The 21639-nt window shown below is 38.9% G+C and overlaps 1 protein-coding gene across 4 annotated transcripts in view; it reads left to right on the top strand.

The window, feature by feature from the left end:
- The window catches only part of ARSB (arylsulfatase B), a 344495-nt gene that overhangs the window by 46561 nt on the left and 276295 nt on the right, over nt 1-21639 (top strand). The window lies entirely within an intron of this gene.

Genomic DNA, 21639 nt, shown 5'->3' with positions numbered 1-21639 from the left:
ATCTCTGCTTTTGGCTTTCTATACTTCTGTTCATAGAATCTTTGATTTTCCTGAAGCTCAGTTTTTATAGTAAATCATTACCAGCTTCCTCTGAGTGTAAACAATGAAGTGTCTGTCCAGACAGGGTGTATGGTGGTTTCTTGGCCTCTGAATGAATTCCTTCTCAAATCTGTAGCTGAAAGTTAGTTTGATGTACACACGCAACTCCCTCAATTCCCAATCACTTGCAGGCATTTTGTCTCATATATTTTACTGATCCTGGCTGACCTAGTAGACATTTCCTTCTCTTGTGGCTGCTGGTTCTTGGAGATGCTAAAAGAACCCTACCATGCACAGTTACCAGAGTCTTTCTCTGTACTTCTGGGACTTTCCTTTTGGGGACATTCCCAGGATGCTGTGTGACCTACTGCCAGACTCTTTCCTTTCCATGCCATTGTTTTCTGGGAGTTGTGATCTTTTCACCGCATATAAAAAGTTAAAGAAGTTGTAATTCCCTGACCATGCCAAAAGTTAGCACTGCTCCATTCCCAGACTGTCTTCCTTGCTCTGTGTAAGGTAAAGCAGAGTAGCACAGCTCTAGTTTGCTTGGCTAGCTCTTTGGCCTTATAGTTTATAGATTTTTCTCCAGGATTTTGGCAATATAGGTTATCTGTCACTCTTGGTTTCTCATGCTGTTTTAAATTTTTATCTTTTTCTGTATCTTTGTTATTTTAGCAGGAGATTTGATAGAAGCAGCAGAACCGGGGGCTGTTAGGAAGATATCATTTTAACCTGGACTGTCCCCACAGCTGATCTTTAGAGTTGTAAACTCGAGGAAGAGGAATCTGCACAGAATCAGACCCTGAATAAAATGAGCTGAAGATAGAGCCAACCCATGAACAACTATATCATGAATGAAAACTGGGAAAATGAATTCTAAAATCTTAAAAAGAAAACAGTGAACTGATTTAAGTTTATAGATTGAACCCAGCATCTTTATGTAGTCATTTTATATTTATATTAAGTAATCAGAATGACAGATTTCACTTACATTTAGATGAGGTTTTGGCTATGAAGAGATATTAAATCTGCATTTCTTTCTCTGGAGACTTTTTCTGTTTTTGTTTGTTTGTTTGTTTTTGACAATTTCATTGCCTTAAGTGGAATTTTTGCTATAATAATGTGATTAAAATCCAAGGAAACAGGACCTGGATCTAACAGATCATAGGGCAGTGATTCACTTTTTCCATTTTCTTACTTTTTTTTCCCCTCATCCCAGCTCTTTTTTATAAGCATAAAAATTCTGGAAACATGGGGACATGGTTTTCCAAACAAATAAACGTTGAATCCATTAAGTACAGAAAACCTGAACTAGCTCCTTGGTGTCAAGCTTAAATTTAGTGGAAAGGAGAGACAAAGACTTATTTTCTAGGTTTTGATGTTTGGACAATTTGACTTGAAAAAGAAATCCCTTTTATAATCATTACTTGTCATCTGAGCACTTAAGGTGATTTTTCTCAATGTGACAGCAGGCAACCACCCATGGCAATACGGTATTAGTCAAAAAAGCATTTTCTCAAACTTTATGACTTAGTTCATCAGAAACTCTGGCATTAGGGTCCTGGAATCTCCATTTTAGCAAGAATGAGTTAGCAAGGTAATTCTTTTGCACACCCAAAAAATTAACAATCACTGACCTAAGGTAACTCTTATTCCAGTCATGGGACTTTACCTAATGAGGAGTATATATGGTTGATAGAAACCATTTAACTGCGTTTGAAATTCAACCATTTCCAGATAGTTTTCATTTCAGGTAAATTCACCCATTCCTAGAAAACTGCTCTTCAGAAAAGCTGATAATAAAAACGAACATTTAATTATTCTGCTCTCTCTGCCCTTACTGAATATAGATCACAACCTTGATAAATTAATGCCACTTTCTGCAATGTGTTCTTACTACTGATGTTACCAAATGTTACCTGTCTTATTACAAACATAATATTCTGTTGTTTTTTTACAAAGGTGACCCTTGTAATCTAATCACTTTCTGATAAGTTATCAGAGTTTAAGTCCCAGTTTTGCAGCCAATTTGTTATGTAGATGTTTGCTTGGGTTTCATCAACTATGAAATGAAGGTTGCTCAATCATTTATTCTTTCATTGCAGATAAAAAGATAAATAGGGCAAACTTCTAGTCCTTCCGAAACTCAAAATCTAATGAGGCAGATAAGTCAATTTATTATAATCCAGTTTGAGAATGTTATGATGTAGCCAAGAGTGCAGCATGCACAAACAGGTCACCTGACAGGTCTTGGGTGTCTGTAGGCTTCCTGAGATTTAAAGCTTAGGAATGAGTTGACCAGATAAATGGTGTGCAGGTGGGAAGGAGAGTGGGGCAGAGACAGCAGTTCTATAGGTGATTTAGCCTGGCTGGGGCCTAGAGTGCAAGGTGGGGAATGGGAAGGTTCAAGGCTGGAGAGCATGGTATAGGAGTCAGATAAAAAAGGGCAGAAAGGACTTGTGATAATGTTCTGAAGGCAATGGGAGACATTGAAAGATTTTAAGCAGGCTCAGATTTTCATTTTAGGATTGGCTGGAGGAAGGCAGAACTTTTAGGAGGCTATGACAGTAAAAGGGGGATGGGGAGATAAAGAGAGGCTGAAAAAAAGGTAGAGGGAAAGTTGATGGAGAGGAAAGAACAGATTTAAGAAATACTTAGAAGAGGTGGGATCAGTTACTCAGTAAGAGTTCTTGTTACTAGGAAAATAATTCTTTGGGTTTTCAGAACTTTTGTTGGTGTTGGTAACCAGCCTTAGAAGGAGCCATCCTTAAACTTGCCTTAGACTGTTCTGTTGTCAATGGGATGCATTTACCAAGAGCTGGCAAGTATGCAGCATCTGGCCAGAGTGTCCATATAATCCACATGGCAGTAGATCCGTGGTCCATGGTTCTATAGTCCACTTCAGATGGGGACATTTGGAAATGTGCGGAAGTAGTTCTGGTTGTCACAGTAACTTAGCAAAGTTACCATTTAGGGCATGGGCACCTGTAATGCTTAGGCCAGCCCTCCTTATGGAGAAGTGACCTGCCCCAAATGTTAGGAGCACCATCATTGAGAAACACTGATTGGATCAGGTTCAATAGCACGTTTCTATTTAAACCAATAGGGTTATTTGTTATAGAACCTAAACTATAATGTTTATTATCTGAGCTTTCACAAAATTAAATGAAATTAAATATTCCAAATGGAGTAATGGAGAAACTTAACTAATTCCCCTAGATCTTATATCCCTTTTCAAACACTTATATCTAGAAATCCCTTAAAAACCCATAGCTGGCAAATGGAGAACTCCTCCATAGTTTTAAATAAACATCTGCATTTGGCACACTTTTAACATATTATAGAAACTGTGTGCCAAGAACAAAGTAATCTGACTATTAGCAAATCACTCTCATTAGACTCATTGAACTCTTAAATCGATTTCTTTTTGATAAAGCTAAGGGAAAACTGTTAAGTGGACAAATTATATGGTGTGTCCTCATCACAGTCTTTCTCTTTGGAATTATCTTTATTTAATACACCTACCATTGAGGAGAACAACACATGACTCAAACTTATGAGCCTAGAATGATCTTTTCTCTAGCCAGAAGTTATTAGTTCATTTCATCTCTTTAGACTTTATATGTTAATGTCCATTTTGAGAGCATGTTGGGTCACTGTAAAATTTTATTAGTAATAGGTAGCTTAGCGTACAGATTTATGAATTATTTTATTGAGAGAAATTAACAACCAATAAGACATTTTAAAGACCCCCAGCACAAAGTCTTGCATTTATACTCCTATGACAAATTATTTTATTCACAATCCCAGAGACTACATTAAAAGATGCCTCTGCAATGAATGTCCCATGATGATGGAGGAGGTTGTTGTTATGTGAGGAGTGGGGTGAGGGGGTGGGCAGTATATGGGGACCTCAGATTTTTTTGAATGTAACATTAAAAAAAAAAGACAAAAATAAATAAATAAAAGATGCCTCTCAATACCTTGCATTTATCAGATATTAGTTTTATTTTATTGCTTAATAGATGCTATCATTTTTGTATTGTTAATATTAAGAACTTTTAATAGGTGAAACATGAAATAATCATGATTTTCACACCTCTAAGAGAATGGCACTATGGCCTTTTCCTGAGTTTACAATTAATGGAAGATATAAATTGAACTTAGCATATTTATTGACTAAATTGCACGATAAAAAGATCAAGCAGCTTTCCAATTTGTTTGGTTTACTTTCTCCTTTCCTTTTGCATTGCATTTTAAAGGTCACATTTTAAATGGTTCCATTTCTTACATTGTTCATCCTCTTAGAACTTATTGCAGCCAAATTTCTCCATTAAGACATTGGAGTGTCATATTGGACAGGCTGCCCTGAAGGACGAAGCAAGCTGAAAAGTAGATTCTATATGGAAATGATCACCTGGGATCTGCTGTCAGATCAAGAGGAAAGGGCTGAAATAATATCGGGTCAGCATAAGCTATAGATATATACATATTCGATTCCTGTTATTCGTGGTAGTTCTGTTCTATGAAGCTGCTGTGAACACTGAATTAACGAACCCTGACCTGTTGCTCCTAGGGGAAATACAGGGATAGGTCCCCGTGACCTCTGATCACAACATTTTTATTAACCCATCAACAACCTTGCTTTATGCATGTTTCTGTTAAATTATATTAATTGATGAGCATTGAAGTCGTAGCCAACAGCACTATTGCTCGTACCTGAATGAAGCTCATCTAACACATGTATTTTCTCTGTAAGGCACATCACAGCCTTCTTGCACTTAGTTACACTAGTGGGGACCGTTTTAAACAGAGAAATCACAAAACGTGCAAAAATGTGAAAAACTTGACACTAAATATACCACGAAAAGGGTACTTGTTTGCAGTATGAAAGCTAAAACAAGAAGGCAAAATGTTGCCTTCTTTGACTTTAGCTGGGAAAGCACATGTCGGGCAACTCAAATTTTACTGCTCTGCACATGTCTAGTAATGACTGTGAAAGTGCCGTGAGTGTTAATTTGGGGGTTACAATAAATTTTAGCAAGTAGGTGAAGCCACAAATATGGAATCCATCAATAATGAGATCAACTGTATTTTTATTGCATTTCATCTGGTATCCAAATCTACTATATCCTAAAGCAGTCAGACCAATCAAATATTTAAAAATCAAAGGGAAGCAGATTTGCCTGTACTGATAGAGCATCCTCCTACCATATGGGAGGTCCAGGGTTCAAACCCAGGGCCTCCTGACCCGTGTGGTGAGCTGGACCATGCGCAGTGCTCATGCACGCAAGGAGTGCCATGCCACACAGGGGTGTCCCCCATGCAAGGAGTGTGCCAAGCAAGGAGAGCCACCCCATGTGAAAAAAGCGCAGCCTGCCCAGGAGTGGTGCCGCAAACATGGAGAACTGACACAGCAAGGTGACGCAACAAAAAGAGACACAGATTCTCAGTGCCACTGACAAGAATGCAAGTGGATACAGAAGAACAAACAGCGAATGGACACAGAGAGCAGACAATGGGGGGAGGGGCAGGAAGGGAAGGGGAGATAAATAAATAAAAAATAAATTTTAAGGGAAACAGACTTGGCCCAGTGGTTAGGGCGTCCGTCTACCACATGGGAGGTCTGAGGTTCAAACCCCGGGCCTCCTTGACCCGTGTGGAGCTTGCCCATGCGCAGTGCTGATGCGCGCAAGGAGTGCTGCGCCATGCAGCGACGTCCCACGCGTAGGGGAGCCCCACGCGCAAGGAGTGCACCCGTAAGGAGAGCCGCCCGGCGTGAAAGAAAGTGCAGCCTGCCCAGGAATGGTGCCGCCCACACTTCCCCTGCCGCTGACGACAACAGAAGCGGACAAAGAAACAAGACTCAGCAAATAGACACAGCGAACAGACAACCGGGGAGAATTAAATTTAAAAAAATCTTAAAAAAAAAATATATCTTAAAAAAAAAAATCCATAGAGACAGGCTGATTCTTAATGTATGTCTGTGAAGTCTGCAAACAAATGTTATTAAACGTGTTACTGTTAAGACTCCTATTTAGACACCTAGCTAACTGAGCCCTGTTTAAGTGTAAAGAACTATGCAGGGCTTTAAAACGCATAGGGCTTTCAAACTCCATGATACTAACTAGCGATATGCAAAATAAAATAATGAACTAATTAGAAGACACTAATGAGACCTGTGGACTTAGAGAAATCTCTTGGGATGAATGAAAATGGCAGCTTCCCAGGTGAGCAGAAGTTTATTTTTATTAAATCAAGTTAAGTGCAACTTGAAATTTTTAACCCCTATTCATTCCTTCTTGCATCTTTTTCTCCTCCCTCCCTCCCTTTTCTCCCTTCCTCCATCCCTCCCTTCCTTCCTCTCTCTCTGTCTCTCTCTTCCTTGTGTAGGATTTTATAAAATCATCTTATCTCATAGAGAGTGAAATTAAGATCCAGAGAGGGACTAGTTTTGTAATATTCGGGAGGCAGATTGCCTGGGTCTAACCCTTATCTATACCACTGGCTACTTATGCAACCTTGGGTCACCATAAGCTACATAACCTCTCCATGCCTCAGTTTCCTCATTTGTAACATGTGGATAAAAATAGTACTTACCTAATAGGGTTGTTGGGATCACAACAGTTCCTAACACATACTAAGTACCATGTTGTACAATACAATAATAGTTAACTGGCCAGATGCCAAACCATTTCTAGCATTTGCTCTCAAGTTTTCTTGTTTGGCTGTTTGGTCCTTTTTTTCCCCCCTCCAATTTAGCTTCTACTTCATCATATTACTCTCATCTGGCTACTTACTAATATATATGCCTATGCATTCATTCATTCATTCATTCACTCTATCGCTCGTTCACTCATCTGAACACCTGCTGTGAGCCCACTCTCTGCTAGGCAGGAGAACAGTAGGGAACAAGGCTGACAATCACAGAGGAAAGTGTTTCATTTTCTCATTTAAGCAGTCTGAAAGCAGGTGTCATGAATGTCCTACTTCTTCAACTACTGGAGATGGCTGCAGTCTGTGGCAATTATTTTGACAAACTTTTTGTTTATATTTTACCATCCATGTTCAAAAATCATGAGAAATTATTTTCTTAAAGCACTCTTTTGATTTTAAGTTTCTAACTGAAAATAAAATGTGTTTGGAAACCTTATTTTCCCCCCTCTGATATTTTTTTCTTTTCTTCATATTTTCTTTAATTCTTCATATCTAAGTTGAAGGTGATTTATTATGGACGTTATTGTATATGATGTTGGAGTTTTTCCACAATTGCTGAGGTAGCAAAATTGAAATTATGCTTCTATTTCATCCTTTTTTTCTTGAAAAACTTATGACTCAAATAAAATTAAATAATCATACATTGAAAGTGGTTCTTAAAGGTCATTTTGTTTAATATAAATGAATGCTAATTTATCAGATACTACAGAAAAATTGGAACTATGATAGAATATATCTTGTTTATTATTCTTTTTATAAATATTTATGGTTTCATCATAATACTAAGGTTCTTTCTAAGTTATCTAGCTATGACTTTCTCTTGTATTAACTGTTGATTCATTTTTCTATCGTTTAAATTATTTGAACGTCCTTATATGTAATTGTTGAAACATTAATAGTCATCATTAATTATTGGAGTATTTTACACCTACAATAATAAAAAAACTTTTATACCTTGGATAGAATTGTAAGATAAAGCACATAAGGAGGTTTTTAACTCCAAATGACATCTAAAATGCATAGCTATCTTTGAAAGTTACTTCAGGTATTAATAACACCAAATGGTATGCCTTGCTTGTTTAAATGATGTAAAATATCATACCTGGCATGACTACCTTTTTAACTTTAGAAATATGAAAGCAATAAATTTGTCTATCTAGGAATACCTTAGAGATATTGCAGCTTCAGTTCCAGACCACTGTAATAAAGTGAATGTCACATGAATCTTTTGGTGTCCCAGTGCATATAAAAGTTAATGTTTGTACTATACTATAGTCTATTAAGTGTGTAAAAGCATTATTATTATTACCTTAAGAAAGCAACGTACATACCTTAATAAAAAACACTGCATTTCTAAAAAATGCTAACCATCATGAACCTTCAGGGAGTCACAGTCTTTTTGCTGATGGGGGTCTTGCCTCAGTGTTGGTGGGTATTAACTAATCAGGGTAGTGGTTGCTGAGGTTGGGGTGGTTGTGGCAATTTCTTAAGACAAGAATGAAATTTAACACATTGAATACCTCTTCCTTTCATGAATAATTTCTCTATAGCATGTGATGCTGTTTGATAGCATTTTACTCACGCCAGTTCTTTCAGAATTGGAGTCAATCCCCTCAAACCCTGCCACTGCTTTAACAACTAAACTGATGTAATATTCTAAACCTTTGTTGTCATTTCAACAATGTTCACAGCATCTTCACCAGGAATAGATTCCATCTTAAGAAACTCTTTGCTCATCTGTAAGAAGCGACTCCTCATGTGTTCAAGTTTTATCATGAGATTGCAGCAATTCTATCACATTTTCAGACCCCACTTCTAATTCTAGTTCTTTTGCTATTTCCACTATATCTACAGTGATTGCCTCCACTGAAGTCTTGAGCCCTTCAAAGTCATTCATGAGGGTTGAAATTAACTTTTTCCAAACTCCTGTTAATGTTGATACTTTGACCTCCTCCCATGAATCATGTATGTTCTTGATGACATCTATAATGGTTAATCGTTTCCAGAAGGTTTTCAATTGACTTTACCTAGGTCCGTCAGAGGGAATTACTATCAATGGCAGCAATAGCCATTTGAAATGTATTTCTTAAGTAATAAGACTTGAAAGTAGAAATCTTTCCTTGATCCATGGGCTGCAGAATGGATGTTGTGTTAACATTCATTACGAATGAAAACAACATTCCTCTTGGGTGACCAGGTGCATTAGCATTGAGCATAGTATTATGAAAGGAATCTTTTTTTTCTGAGCAGTAGGTCACAACAGTGGGCTTAAAGTACTCATTAAACCATCTTGTAAACAGACGTGCTGTCATATAGGCTTTGTTGTTTTATTTATTGAGCACAGGCAGAGTAGATTTAGCATAATTCTTCAGGGCTCTAGGATTTTCAGAATGGCAAATGAGCACTGGCTTCAACTTAAAGTCACCAGCTGCAGGAGCCCCTAACAAGAGAGTTACCTTCTTCTCTGAAGCTTTGAAGCCAGATACTGACTTCTCTCTATCAAAGTCTTAGATGACATCTTCTGAGAGAAGGCTGTTTCATCTACATTGAAAATCTGTTTAGTCATCTTCATCAATTATCTTAGCTAGATCCTCTGGATACCTTGCTGTAGCTTCTACAGCAGCACTTGCCACCTCACCTTGTACTTTTATGTTATAGAGATAGCTTCTTTCTGTAAACCTCATGAACCAACTTCTGCTAGCTTCAAACTTTTCTTCTGCAGTTTCCTCACCTCTCTCAGCCTTCATAGAATTGAAGAGAGTTAGGGCCTTACTCTGGATTAGGCTTCAGCTTAAGGGAATGTTGTATCTCATTTGATCTTCTATCCAGACCACTAAAACTTTCTCCATATCAACAATAAGGCTGTTTTGCTTTTTTTATCATTCACGTGTTCACTGAAGTAGCACTGTTAATTTCCTTCAGGAAGGTTTCCTTTGCATTCACAACTTGGCTGACTGTCTGGTCCCAGAGGCCTAGCTTTCAGCCTCTCGGCTTTAGACATGCCTTCCTTAGTAGGCGTAATCATTTCTAGCTTTAGATTGAAAGTGAGAGTTGTACAACTTTTCCTTTTACTTGAACACTTGGATGCAATTGTAGGGTTATCAATTGGCCTATTTTCAATACTGTAGTATCTCAGGAAATAGGGAGGCCCAAGGAGAGGGAGAGATGGGGAACAGCTATTTGGTGGAGCACCGTCTTATATGAGCACTATTTGTGGCACCCCAAAACAATTGCAATGGTAACATCAAAGATCACTGATCACAGATCACAATAGATTATAACAAAAAACTTAAAATATTTTGAGAATTACCAATATGTGACAGTGACATGAAATGAGCACATGCTGTTGGAAAAATGACACCGATAGGTTTGCTTGATGCAGGTTACCACAAACCTTCAATTTGTAAAAAATGCAATATCTTTGAAGTACAAAAAAGCAAAGCACAGTAAAACAAGGTATGCCTGTACTGAATTTTGAGGATATGGTTCAATTACTTTTATTTTTTTAAATGGAAATGCCACGTATTCATTTTCTTTTTTTTTTTTAAGATTTATTTATTTTGTATTTATTTCTCTCCCTTCCCCACCCCAGTTGTCTCTATGTCCATTCACTGTATGTTCTTCTATGTCTGCTTCTATTCTTGTCAGCGGCACAGGAATCTGTGTCTTCTCTTGCTGCGTCATCTTACTGTGTCAACTCTCCGTGGGTGCCATGCCATTCTTGGGCAGGCTGGACTTTCTTTCGTGCTGGGCGGCTCTCCTTATGGGGCACACTCCTTGCGCGTGGGGCTCCCCGGCATGGGGGACACCCCTGCATGGCACGGCACTCCTTGCGCGCACCAGCACTGCACGTGGGCCAGCTCCACACGGTCAAGGAGGCCCGGGGTTTGAACCGCAGACCTCCCATGTGGTAGGCGGACGCTCTATCCATTGAGCCAAGTCCACTTCCCTGTATTTATTTTCTATTTCTGCCATAACAAATTATCACAGAACTTAGCTACTTAACCCAGATTTATTATCTTGTATTTCTGTGTGTTAGAAGCCCAACGTAAGGATCACTCAGCTAAAATGAGGGTGCTATATTCCTTTCTGAAGACTCTAGGGATTTATTTGTTTCCTTACTTGTTTCAGTAGTTGGCAGAATTCGATTCCTTGCTGTTGTAGGACTGAGATCCCCGTGTTTTTGTTTTTGTTTTTTTGCTGGCTGTCAGCTGAGGGAAGTTCCCAGCTCTAGAGGCTGCCTACATGTTTTGACTCATGACCCCCCTCCATCTTCAAAGCCAGCAATGCTTGAACCTCTTCTCCTCTGTCTCACCTCTCTGACCTACTCTGCTTCCTCTCTCTTCTGCTTTTAAGCGCTCATACCACCCTGTCCATGCCCCCTTCCCCAATAATCCAAAATAATCTTCCTATCTTTATGTCAGCTAATTAGCAACTTTAATTCCATCTGCCACCTTAGTTCTTTTTTCTATATAAAGTAACATATTCACAAGTTCTGGGAGTAGGACATGGGCATCTCTGACGGGCATTATTTTCTCTACCACATGCATTCACCTCTGCAGTGATGGAAAATATTCAGGATTCTTCCTAATCATGTACCATCATCTTACCAGTTCTGTTCCTGGAGCCATCTAACAACACAAGTGCTCCTGCAGATAATTGTATAGGGGCACTGGTGCCCCCCACCCACAGGGCGGTGGATTCAGCAGGAAAACACAATAGTCTGCTCTAAAAAGCAAACATTCCTGACTCCATATCACCATTTATTTCCTCAAGAAAAGCAATTATAGGCCCTGGACTTTTGAATTATAAGGATAATTAACTGTTTAAAGATGCTGTCATTTGTGAGAGATAGTGAAGATAAGGACAACTTTGAACACATAGCTGTTTTTAGCAGGATTATACCTCAGAGCCTTTAAAATTTAGGGGTACTTAGCTTTAGTTTTTTGGACATCCAGAGAGTGATTTCTTTTACTTAGAAATTTTGTTGTAAATCCCCCAAAATACATAGGACCCTGAGTAATGATAAAAATGGAAGCTCATTCTCCAGTTTACTGGTATACTTTTGACACCTGGGGAATTTACATAAATACTTTTTCATAAAATACAAGCCTCAACTCACTTCTCTATTGATCATATACTGCATATTGAGCAATATGTTTACCTCTGTGCTTACTGTGTATATGTTCTCAGTTCTGCTTTCATGAGCTTTTATTCTTATTGGAATGGTAAGACTAGCTGTCTGATCCAGTGGGTAGATGTATAAGGCATTATACAACTAAATTTTAAATTGTGTCGCCTTGACAGTGACAGTAATTGTAATAACATTTCATAACAGAGCAAATGAGAACTGGAGTAGCATGGGAAGACTTCACCAAGGGGCTGGGATTTGAGCTGGAATCAGAAGAATACTTAGAGTTTGGATAGGCAGAGGGAGAGAAAAGAGGTCCAGAAGCCGTCTTGGAGATAAAAATGGCAATAATAGTAACAGCCAACATTCATGAGCACTTGCTGCAGGCTGGTCACCTGGCCAAGCATTTTACATGTATCAACTCATTTCCTAGGTACTACTATTCTCCCCAGTTACTATGTGAAGAAATAGATGCTTAGAGCACAATATAACTTGTTCAGAGCTGCAGAGCACTTCCTCACTGGTGGAGTAGAAATCAAAGTCAGGATTGTCTGGTTTTAGAGCTCCAGTTTATGAGTCAGCAGATCATGATACAGTTGAGGAGATTTTAGGTCAGCTTAGAGCCAGAGGAGTTGGCAGCCATGCAGAGAAGGTCAGGATAAGGGGAGCTCTAGGCTGTTAGAGCTGCAAGGGATTTTAGAGAGAATTCCAGTGTAATCTTTTCATTATAAAAATGAGGAAACAGAAACCTAGATGGGTTTAGTGATTGATGTCATAATTAAGACTAAAGCCTTGGTCTCGTACTCATGGCCCAGTGTCTTGCCAACTTACCAGAGTTTGTAAGTATAATAATAATGCAGAAAAGGTTAGAGTTCTATTGATGAGTACTAGAATGCAATTATAGGATTCCTTAATCACATGAAATGTAAAGCAATATCTTATATAATACCCCCTGTGAGTGGTTTCCACCATGGGAGAACGTAGTTCACTGAATTCCAACTAAAGCAGGGGTTCTTAACAAGGAGTCTATGAGCTTGAAATGAAATTCAGAATACCATTATTCTTTTGGGGACATGTTGGTGATGATGTGATATATTTACTAAATAATACACAATATAGTGTGGACTTAGGAAGGGGTATGTGGTTTTCACCTGACTGGCAAAGGGGTCTGTGGAATAAAAAAGGTTAAGAACCCCTGGACTAAAGCAAAGAGCTATTTGGCTGTGACTTTTTCACTAAGATAGGTATTTTTGATACAGTCATCTTTGAGAATTAGGTGAGGATTGGCATAGGAAAAAACTGTATTTACCAATGATGTAAAAATGTCTCTCTCTACAAAATTTCATTATTCTTTTCTAGCTTTAATTCTACCTTCCAGCCAGCAATAAAATGGACTGATTGTGTCTTAATCTTTTCCATGTTACTCATCTTTCAATGGAAATATCAACAAAAAGTGACATGGCCAGAAGTAGGCAGCTGGAAGCTGAAAGAGGGAACTCAGTGACCTAGGAATTATTAGTTTATTGAATCAGCAGAAAGCAGATTGTATTTGCAGGTGTTTGGGGTCTGGCAATGTTTTTCCTCAATGTCATTAATGATAGACGGAAGATAAAAACGTAGTTTTCAAATGGAGCAACTGTATTATCAACTGGGTGGCGGGGGGAAGCTATACATTGTTTATACTTATATCCTCCAGAATGTAAAAATGGGGATTTGTTCTGTAGTAGAGTTTTTAATGAAAAAAAAAATGGTGTGGCTAAATGTTACCTACTAAAGAGCCCAAACAGCCTAATTCTTACCCATTTTACTCTCTGTGTGTGGAGTTTTCCTTAAGGGCAGTGGTAACTGCTGTGTGTGTTTGTAGAATATATCAAGAAAAGAAGAGCATTCAGGGATAGCTTTTGCTAGCGTTCTGTCCCAGATTCCTTTCCACTTTGAGTTTATACAGTGATTGCTGTGGTTTTCTAATTGATTTGAGGCCCTCTCTTGGTTAACTGAGGGAAGACTGCAGTTTCCTTTCTTCCCAGGATTTTATCAGAGACTTGCTAGCCCGTGGAGGGCCTGGGAACGGAGTGCCTGAGCTCCTTGCTGGAATTCGCCCTGCTGTGCTTGGCCTCAATCAGGCTGCTCGTCCTTTGCTTTCAGAGGCGTGAGATCCCCCTGCCAGGCCTAAGAACAATAATAAAAATATATTTGAAAAAAAATCCCCAGTTGCTTCTCTTGCTGACTTTGGCAGTTAGGTACAAAGCATTAACAAAACTTTGTATACAGAAATTCTGCCTTGCAGGCTTGTTCCCTTCTTACAGAAAAAATCCTTAACCTTCTGGGGCTCTTTTTTCATGTTTTCTTAATAAGAAAATATTTCAGAGATTATTGGCACCACAGGTTTATTCCTTTCCGGTGGGGTGGTTTCCACTCCTGGCCGCTGTAATCTCTATGATCTCTCTTTCATATTTTTCTTTCACAGTAGGGGCCACATCTAATCAACTTCTAGGATGACTATTCAAAGTACAGTGTTTTGGTGGGGTTTTAAAAAATATCACTTCCATCCTAGAGTACTTTGTTATTTGTGTACATTTTAAAAAATAAGGATTGTTTAAAAAAATTTAACAGACATTAAAAATGACATCCACTGTTGTGGAGACTAAAAATCAAACACCATAAAAAACCCCCACAAAACTATCCCTGTCCTCAAAACAGCCTGTAATCTGATGACATTCTCAGACACAAACAAATTAGTCCAAAGTGTAAAAGAAGTAGGGGAAGGGAATGATGTGTTCGAACTAGGAATATTGGTTTTATAGTGCCCATTTAAAATTCCACTCTGGATGATGGATTATGGTTAACAGTACAAATATGAGAATTCTTTCCTATGAACTATGACAAATATACAGTATTAATACGTGGTATTAATAATCGAATGGTTTGTTTGGGAAATACACCAAATATAAGCTATGAACTATATATAGCAGTAATATTATGATGATATTTCTTCATCATTTATAACAAATGAGTCACAACAACTTAAGGTGTTAGTAGTGGTGGGACTACATATAGGAATTCTCTATGTTATACATGATTGTTTTATAAACTCATAACTTTTCTAATAAAAAAATCAAAAGAAAAAAAATTCCACTCTGGTGTCATACTTGCTGATAGACAGTTCTTCTCAAGCCCAGAGGTAACAGAGCAGGCTGATAGTGGGGTCTACTGAAAACCCATTCCTCAGAAGTGCCCTGTGTGCCCACATCTGTGAGTCTCTGAAGAAAGCTGTGCTCATTAGGCTACCACTCAGTAAAGATACCTCACCAAATCTTAATTTTTCTTCTTTGTAACAAGAGTTAGTCATTTAACAAGTATGGCTCTATGTTTTATTCCAGATAATGTACTGGTCCTGAGGCGATCTGAGGTTAATTAAAATATGGTCTTCTCTCTTAAAGAACTTCTGCAGAGTGATCTTTAATTTAGTATGAGGACCAAGTATCAGATTCCCCTGAGGGTGAGGAGGAGGTCTGGCAAGTATGTGGCTTTGAGAAGCCCTTTCCCATGTCTGAGACTATGTTATATCTCCTAGAGGGACTTGTGTTTATCCCCTCCAAGCTGAAAATCATCTGGTGTAAAGAGAAATGTTACTGATGGGAGTATGACAAAGGGACAAAAATTATCTTGAGCCAGCAGTATAGCCCCTTGCCTGGCATAGAACACAAGAAATATTTGCAAGTATAGGAATGTGATGCATATTAGATACAACAACACACAGGCTATGATTCAGGTCAAGTAAGTAGAACAGATAGATGGAGTTTGGAGGAGAGAGCCCTGTGGATAGGAGGCATTATGTAAAGCTTAATAGAGGAGATAGGATGTAAATTGAACTTTGCTTGATGACTGAGGTCGAGGTAAGTGAATGGGAACAGATAGCAGGATATTTTGGGCATGATAGGGGTTTGAGTAGAGACACAGATGGAGGAAAGAAAAGGTTTTGTTCTGAGCTTGTGGCTAGGGCAGTCCAACCACCAAGGAGGCTTCCTTACTATTGGTGTTCCAAGGAATACATAAAACCACGTTATAAACAGGACACCTTCTTCTAGAACATTGTTTTGCTTGAATATAATAGGAAGGAAAGTTAAGTAACTTAACTTGTAAATAATTGAAAATATTTTAATGTTAAATAAGGGTACATTATGGGACAGGTTAGAATTCGTTTCATGGATTTTTTTAAGTTCAAAATCTCAAATAACCCTTCTGTTTTGATTCTTTGATGGGAAAATTTTAAATCTTTAAAGATCAGTCCCAAATGAGTTTATATGGCTATGAGTCTCTAAAAAAGAGTCTGGAGGATGTCAGAAGGATTGCCCTTATGCACACCTGAGCAGAGTCTCAGAGACAGATAAAGTAGATACAACCCCAGGTATTGGTTCTTTTGAGGGCTAAAGAGACCCACAGGTTCTATGGTCATGGCAGATGGGGTTCACTGCCATGTCAGTTGGCCCTTCTTTGGAGCTGGTGTTTCTGCGTGATGGAGCTGGATACAGATGGGATCTCTTTTCACAAGGCTTTCATGCTACTTTACTGGAATTGTAGTTGGTGCTGGGGTTTAAGATATATCTAGGGGATTTGAATCTCTGGACTGACAATAGGATAGCCAGGCCCTGAGCCTCAACAGACTTCAACTCCTACACTCTGATTTATTGGACTTACCCCACTCAGCTAACGTAGAGTTGAAGAATGTCAACCACCACACCATGGAGCCTAGAGTGCCTACAACTGAAAGCAGGAGGATTGCATCCAGTATCCATGTGGAATCTAAGCCTCCTCTTGACATAGATGTGCAATGGACACAACCAATCCAAGGTCCACAGAGAAAATGTGGCATTGGTGTGAGAAAAGTGGCCATGGTGGCTGATGGGTGCAGGGAATGGGAGGAAGAGATGAGATGTGGAGGTGTTTTCGGGACTTGGAGTAGTCCTGGGTGGTGCTTCAGGGACAATTACCGGACCTTGTAGATCCTCCCAGGGCCCACTGGACGGAACGTGGGAGAGTATGGGCTATGATGTAGACCATTGACCATGAGGTGCAGTGATGCCCAGAGATATACTTACCAAATGCAATGGATATATCATGATGATGGGAGAGAGTGTTGCTGGGGGGGGGAGTGGTGGGGTGGGGGTGGTGGGGTTGAATGGAACCTCATATTTTTTGAATGTAATATTTTTACAAAATGAATTAAAAAATAAAAAAAAAAGCTATGATTGCTGCTGGCAAAAAAAATAAATAAAAATAAAGATCAGTCCCATTCAATCACAAAAACAGCAAAAGGGAGAAGGAATCAAAATTGCCCACTGATCCTTAGAACTTGAAGCACAGCCGTAGTTCTTACCTCCCTGTAGCAAGTCGGTGAGGAGTCTACTATTTGGCCAAATGACCAAGGATTTTGCTCAGCTGTTAGAGAACCCACGTTGTAAACCCATGCACCTGAACTCATCACAACTGTACTGTGCTCTTTGGTACTTTGCATATCATAGATGGCAGATCTTAATGCTGTTGATGTGACCTGCATCCCACACAACTCACATAAAATATTTCTGCACATGTCTGGAACCGTGGAGTTTATACCTCTTGCTAAGAATGTGAGAAGGCCTGACTGCCTTATGGAATTAATAGAATTAAGGGTTGTTAGATGTACTGTCTAAGTCTCCAATTCCCTTTTTTTCCTTCTCAGCTGGTCCTTTCTATCTTAGTCCCAGCTTCTTGAGCTCCTTTGGCTCCTGTTCTCTCACTTGCCTCCATACTCATCCTTTGTTTTCAGCATCTTTGGCTTGTGAATCATTAGGTAACCAATTAACAGGTTCTGTTTTCCCAGACAGAGATGAACTGCTCTTCTTCAGAGCCATGCCTGGCCTTTCCCCAGCTTTGAAAAGGCCACATACAGCCTCTCTAGCATCAGAGGCCAACCAGAGGCAGAACTGATGGTGGGTGCAGGAGCCTTTACCTTTCCTTCCCATTTCTGTCTTTATTTCCATGCTATATGGCATGTAAGGTTTACTTTGTTATAATACCAATCTCTGCCCAGTGTTATAATTGCCTTTCTTCTACCATAATCATGTCAGAAATTAAAGAAATGAAGAAAATGCCAAGAAGTCAGTTAATGTAATACCGAATAGTACACTGACCTTCACTATTCAGGGGAGAAAAAGGCATAGATCTGTCCTGTCCACTATAGTGGCCACAAGCCACATGTGGCTACTAAGCATTTGAAATGCAGCTAATTTGAATTGAGATGTGCTCTTAAGTGTAAAATACATATCAGATTTTGAAGACTTGGTATGCAAAAAGAATGTAAAATAATATCTCAGTAATAATTTAAATTGATTACATGTTGAAATGATTTTTTTTACATATTGAGTTGAATAAAATATATTATTAAACTTAATTCCATTTGTTTCTTTTTCCTCTTTTAAAAATATGGCCACTAGGAAATTCTAAAGGACCTATGTAATGCACATAAAATTTTATGGGGCAGTGTTGCCCTAAAGTGTAGCTTGGTGATTGCAATAATTCACACCTCTTGGGAATTCCCCAGAGATTGTTTATTTTAGTGTTCTCTCTTAATGGTTGGGCTAAGCTGGGAATAATGTCAAGTAGACTATAGGGTTCTAGAATGCAGGGCTGTGCCTGCTGAACATAATTCTTTGGAGGCATTTTTCTTATAAGGTTCATAACTGGCTTTGATGGCAATTCCACAAACAGTTTTGAACCTTGACAGCATCTTTGAAATAAGGGTATTGCCTCCCAGTGACTCCATTGAAAGACCCAGTTCATTTGGTTATGTAAGTCTAGGATTGGAATGTTAAGGATATAAAAAAGAAGCCATTCTCATTATTTGAAGTCTGTACCTCCTGTGTTGCTCAGCATGTAGAAAGTGCTTGGGCAAGAAAAGTAATCATACCTATTGTTATTTTATCAATATGGAACGCAACATGATGGAGGTTGAAGAGTGAAAGGAAGCCTTTTCCAACTACTACAAAGAAAAACCAAACTTGTTTGATATTAAGTTATAGCCCCCCTTCCTGGTGCCAGCAGGAGGTACTAGAAAGAAAGTTGTTACAATAATAACAAATAGGATTACTGGATCCTCAATTAATGAATTATCAGATGCCTAAAATGTATAACATATTTGTTATAATAACAGGGAGGAGGCTGTGGCTCAATCGATTAGGCTCCCGTCTACCATATGGGAGACCCTGGGTTCACGTCCCACAGTCTCCTTGTGAAGGCAAGCTGGCCCGCACCCACGGAGAGCTGACGCAGCAAGATGATGCAACAAAGGAAGACAAGCAGACAAGCAGAAGAATGCACAGCACAGGAAGCGAACTTGGCCCAGTGGTTAGGGCGTCTGCCTACCACATGGGAGGTCCGTGGTTCAAACCCCGGGCCTCCTTGACCCATGTGGAGCTGGCCCATGCACGGTGCTGATGCGCGCAAGGAGTGCCCTGCCATGCAGGGGTGGCCCCTACGAAGGGGAGCCTCACGCCCAAGGAGGGCGCCCCATAAGGAGAGCTGCGCAGCGCGAAAGAAAGTGCAGCCTGCCCAGGAATGGTGCCGTACACACGGAGAGCTGACACAACAAGATGATGCAACAAAAATAAACACAGATTCCCAGTGGCACTGATAAGGATAGAAGTGGTCACAGAAGAACACACAGTGAATGGACACAAAGAGCAGACAATGGGGGCGGAAGGGGAGAAAAATAAATAAAAAGTAGATCTTTTAAAAAAAAAAAAGAATGCGCAGCAAATAGACATAGCAGACAGCAAGCAAGCGGGAAGGGGCGGGAGGGATAAATAAAAAACAAAACAAAACATAATAACAAATAGGATTATGGGATCCTTGATCGACATTATCACATGCCCAAAATGTATAATGAAATTTTAATCATTACTATTTGTGCATGTTGAAGATACTGTCATGGCTAATGTATCCATTTTCAGGAATCCTTTTTTTTTTTTTTAAAGCTTATAAAATCTTTTCTTTGACAAGTTCACTACTAGTGAATTCTCCATAAAGTATAAGCAATCTGTTCCAAAAAGAAAACTGTTGTCATTGCGTTGTGTTTTTTTTTTAAACTGGTTGTGTAGCACACATTGTCTTCTAATTCTCTTGGGTAGGCAGGTTAAAAATAATTATCATCATTTTGTAAACTGGGGAAATAATTGCAGAAAGGTTATTTGTTGAAAAGCACAGAGGCCCAGTGATAGAAATGGTTTGAAAACTTAAATCTTCTGTTTTCCATTCCAGCCACACATTCATAGTATCACATGGGTATATGAGCTCTAAATTGTCTTTTGTTCACAATAGAATATGCTGTTCTGAAAACTGAGGAGATGTGCCTTCTTTTTCGGTACAATTCTTTTTATTAAATTGTATACTGTACTTTGTTTAATGATATAGTTATTTATAAAATGTTTAGGAAGTTAACAAAAGGAAAGAAAAATTGAATTATTGAACTCTGTTCATTTACTTTTCTCCCAATAGTAATAAAAAGGATTTAGGCATCCTTGCTAGCTTCTTGGAGGCAAAGTTGCTATGAGGCTATGACACCTTCATTATCATATTCCCACTGCTTTGTTTGTGAGCTCATGTTCTTGAGGAATTTGGTCCATTTTATTGCTGTGTATGACTGAAAACTAGTGGCATTTATTTTCTCTGCTGGAACTTTTTCCTTGGATGGCTGTCCCTTTGCTGGGAATAATATTTTCCCAAGTCTTGAGGCACTAATTGATTTTGGAGCTTAAACAATATCATTTGTTACACTGAATGCAGAAACCATGTTCCTGCGGATTAGTGTACAGTCTATGGAACCAACAACTAGGGATCCTGCTGGGAATTGTAAATTAGAAAGAAATAATGGGCCGCGATAATAAAGTGCACCAAGTCTGAGGACTCAGAAAAGAGCAAACATAAACAAGCCCGCCATCTTCCTTGGAGACTCCCAGTCTGTCAGCCAACATTTGTTTCCTTTAGCCTTCAAGACTTGAAAAATGTATAGAACCTTGAGAGTATGTTTGTGAGTGTGAAAATAATGGTCAGTGGATCTCTCTCCTGGTCATGTACGTATACAATGTATGAAGATTAAGAAATGCATTTGGCAAAAAAAAATGATTTTAAATGTTGGTATTTCAGGACAATTCTTTGCTTTTAAAATTACATGTCATTATCTCATCCCCAATTTACACTAGTCCCGAAAGCATATTCTACTCTCCCCCTTGCTGTCTTTTACTCTTCTTGGCACTGAGCATATATCACTCATCATAATAACTTGGTTATTAATCTAGATTTTATCCTAACTGAAAAAGCACTCTGGCAATTTATTTTACATTTTAATTTCAAAAGACTGCCCAAGTCAAATGCCCAATAGAAAACATAATAAGCCAAAAAAGATTCCTGCTTCAGTCAACATAGAATTCCCTGGAAAATCTTACTAATAGTAGACTCAACTACTTGGCATGTTGAGAATGGAGAGAGGGTAGGAAGCCAGATCTGGGAAAAAACTGGGATGGAGTCTGTGCTGGCTCAGAAGGTTGGCAAGGAGTTTGATTTACAATGGCCAAGGATACACTGCGAGTTCGACCCCATCCTGGAGAGACAGTCTGTCACAATGGTTAAGATAAGAGTTGGGGCTCTGTAATCAGGCAGAGCTAAACGCAGATCCTCCTTATTCTACCATTTATTAATTAGGTGACTTGAGTAAATTA

Source organism: Dasypus novemcinctus, chromosome 2, assembly GCF_030445035.2.
Source record: "Dasypus novemcinctus isolate mDasNov1 chromosome 2, mDasNov1.1.hap2, whole genome shotgun sequence".
In the NCBI taxonomy this organism is placed as follows: Eukaryota; Metazoa; Chordata; class Mammalia; order Cingulata; family Dasypodidae; genus Dasypus; species Dasypus novemcinctus.
The sequence above is the reverse complement of the archived record's forward strand: the minus strand, read 5'-3'. Positions and strand labels throughout refer to the sequence as shown.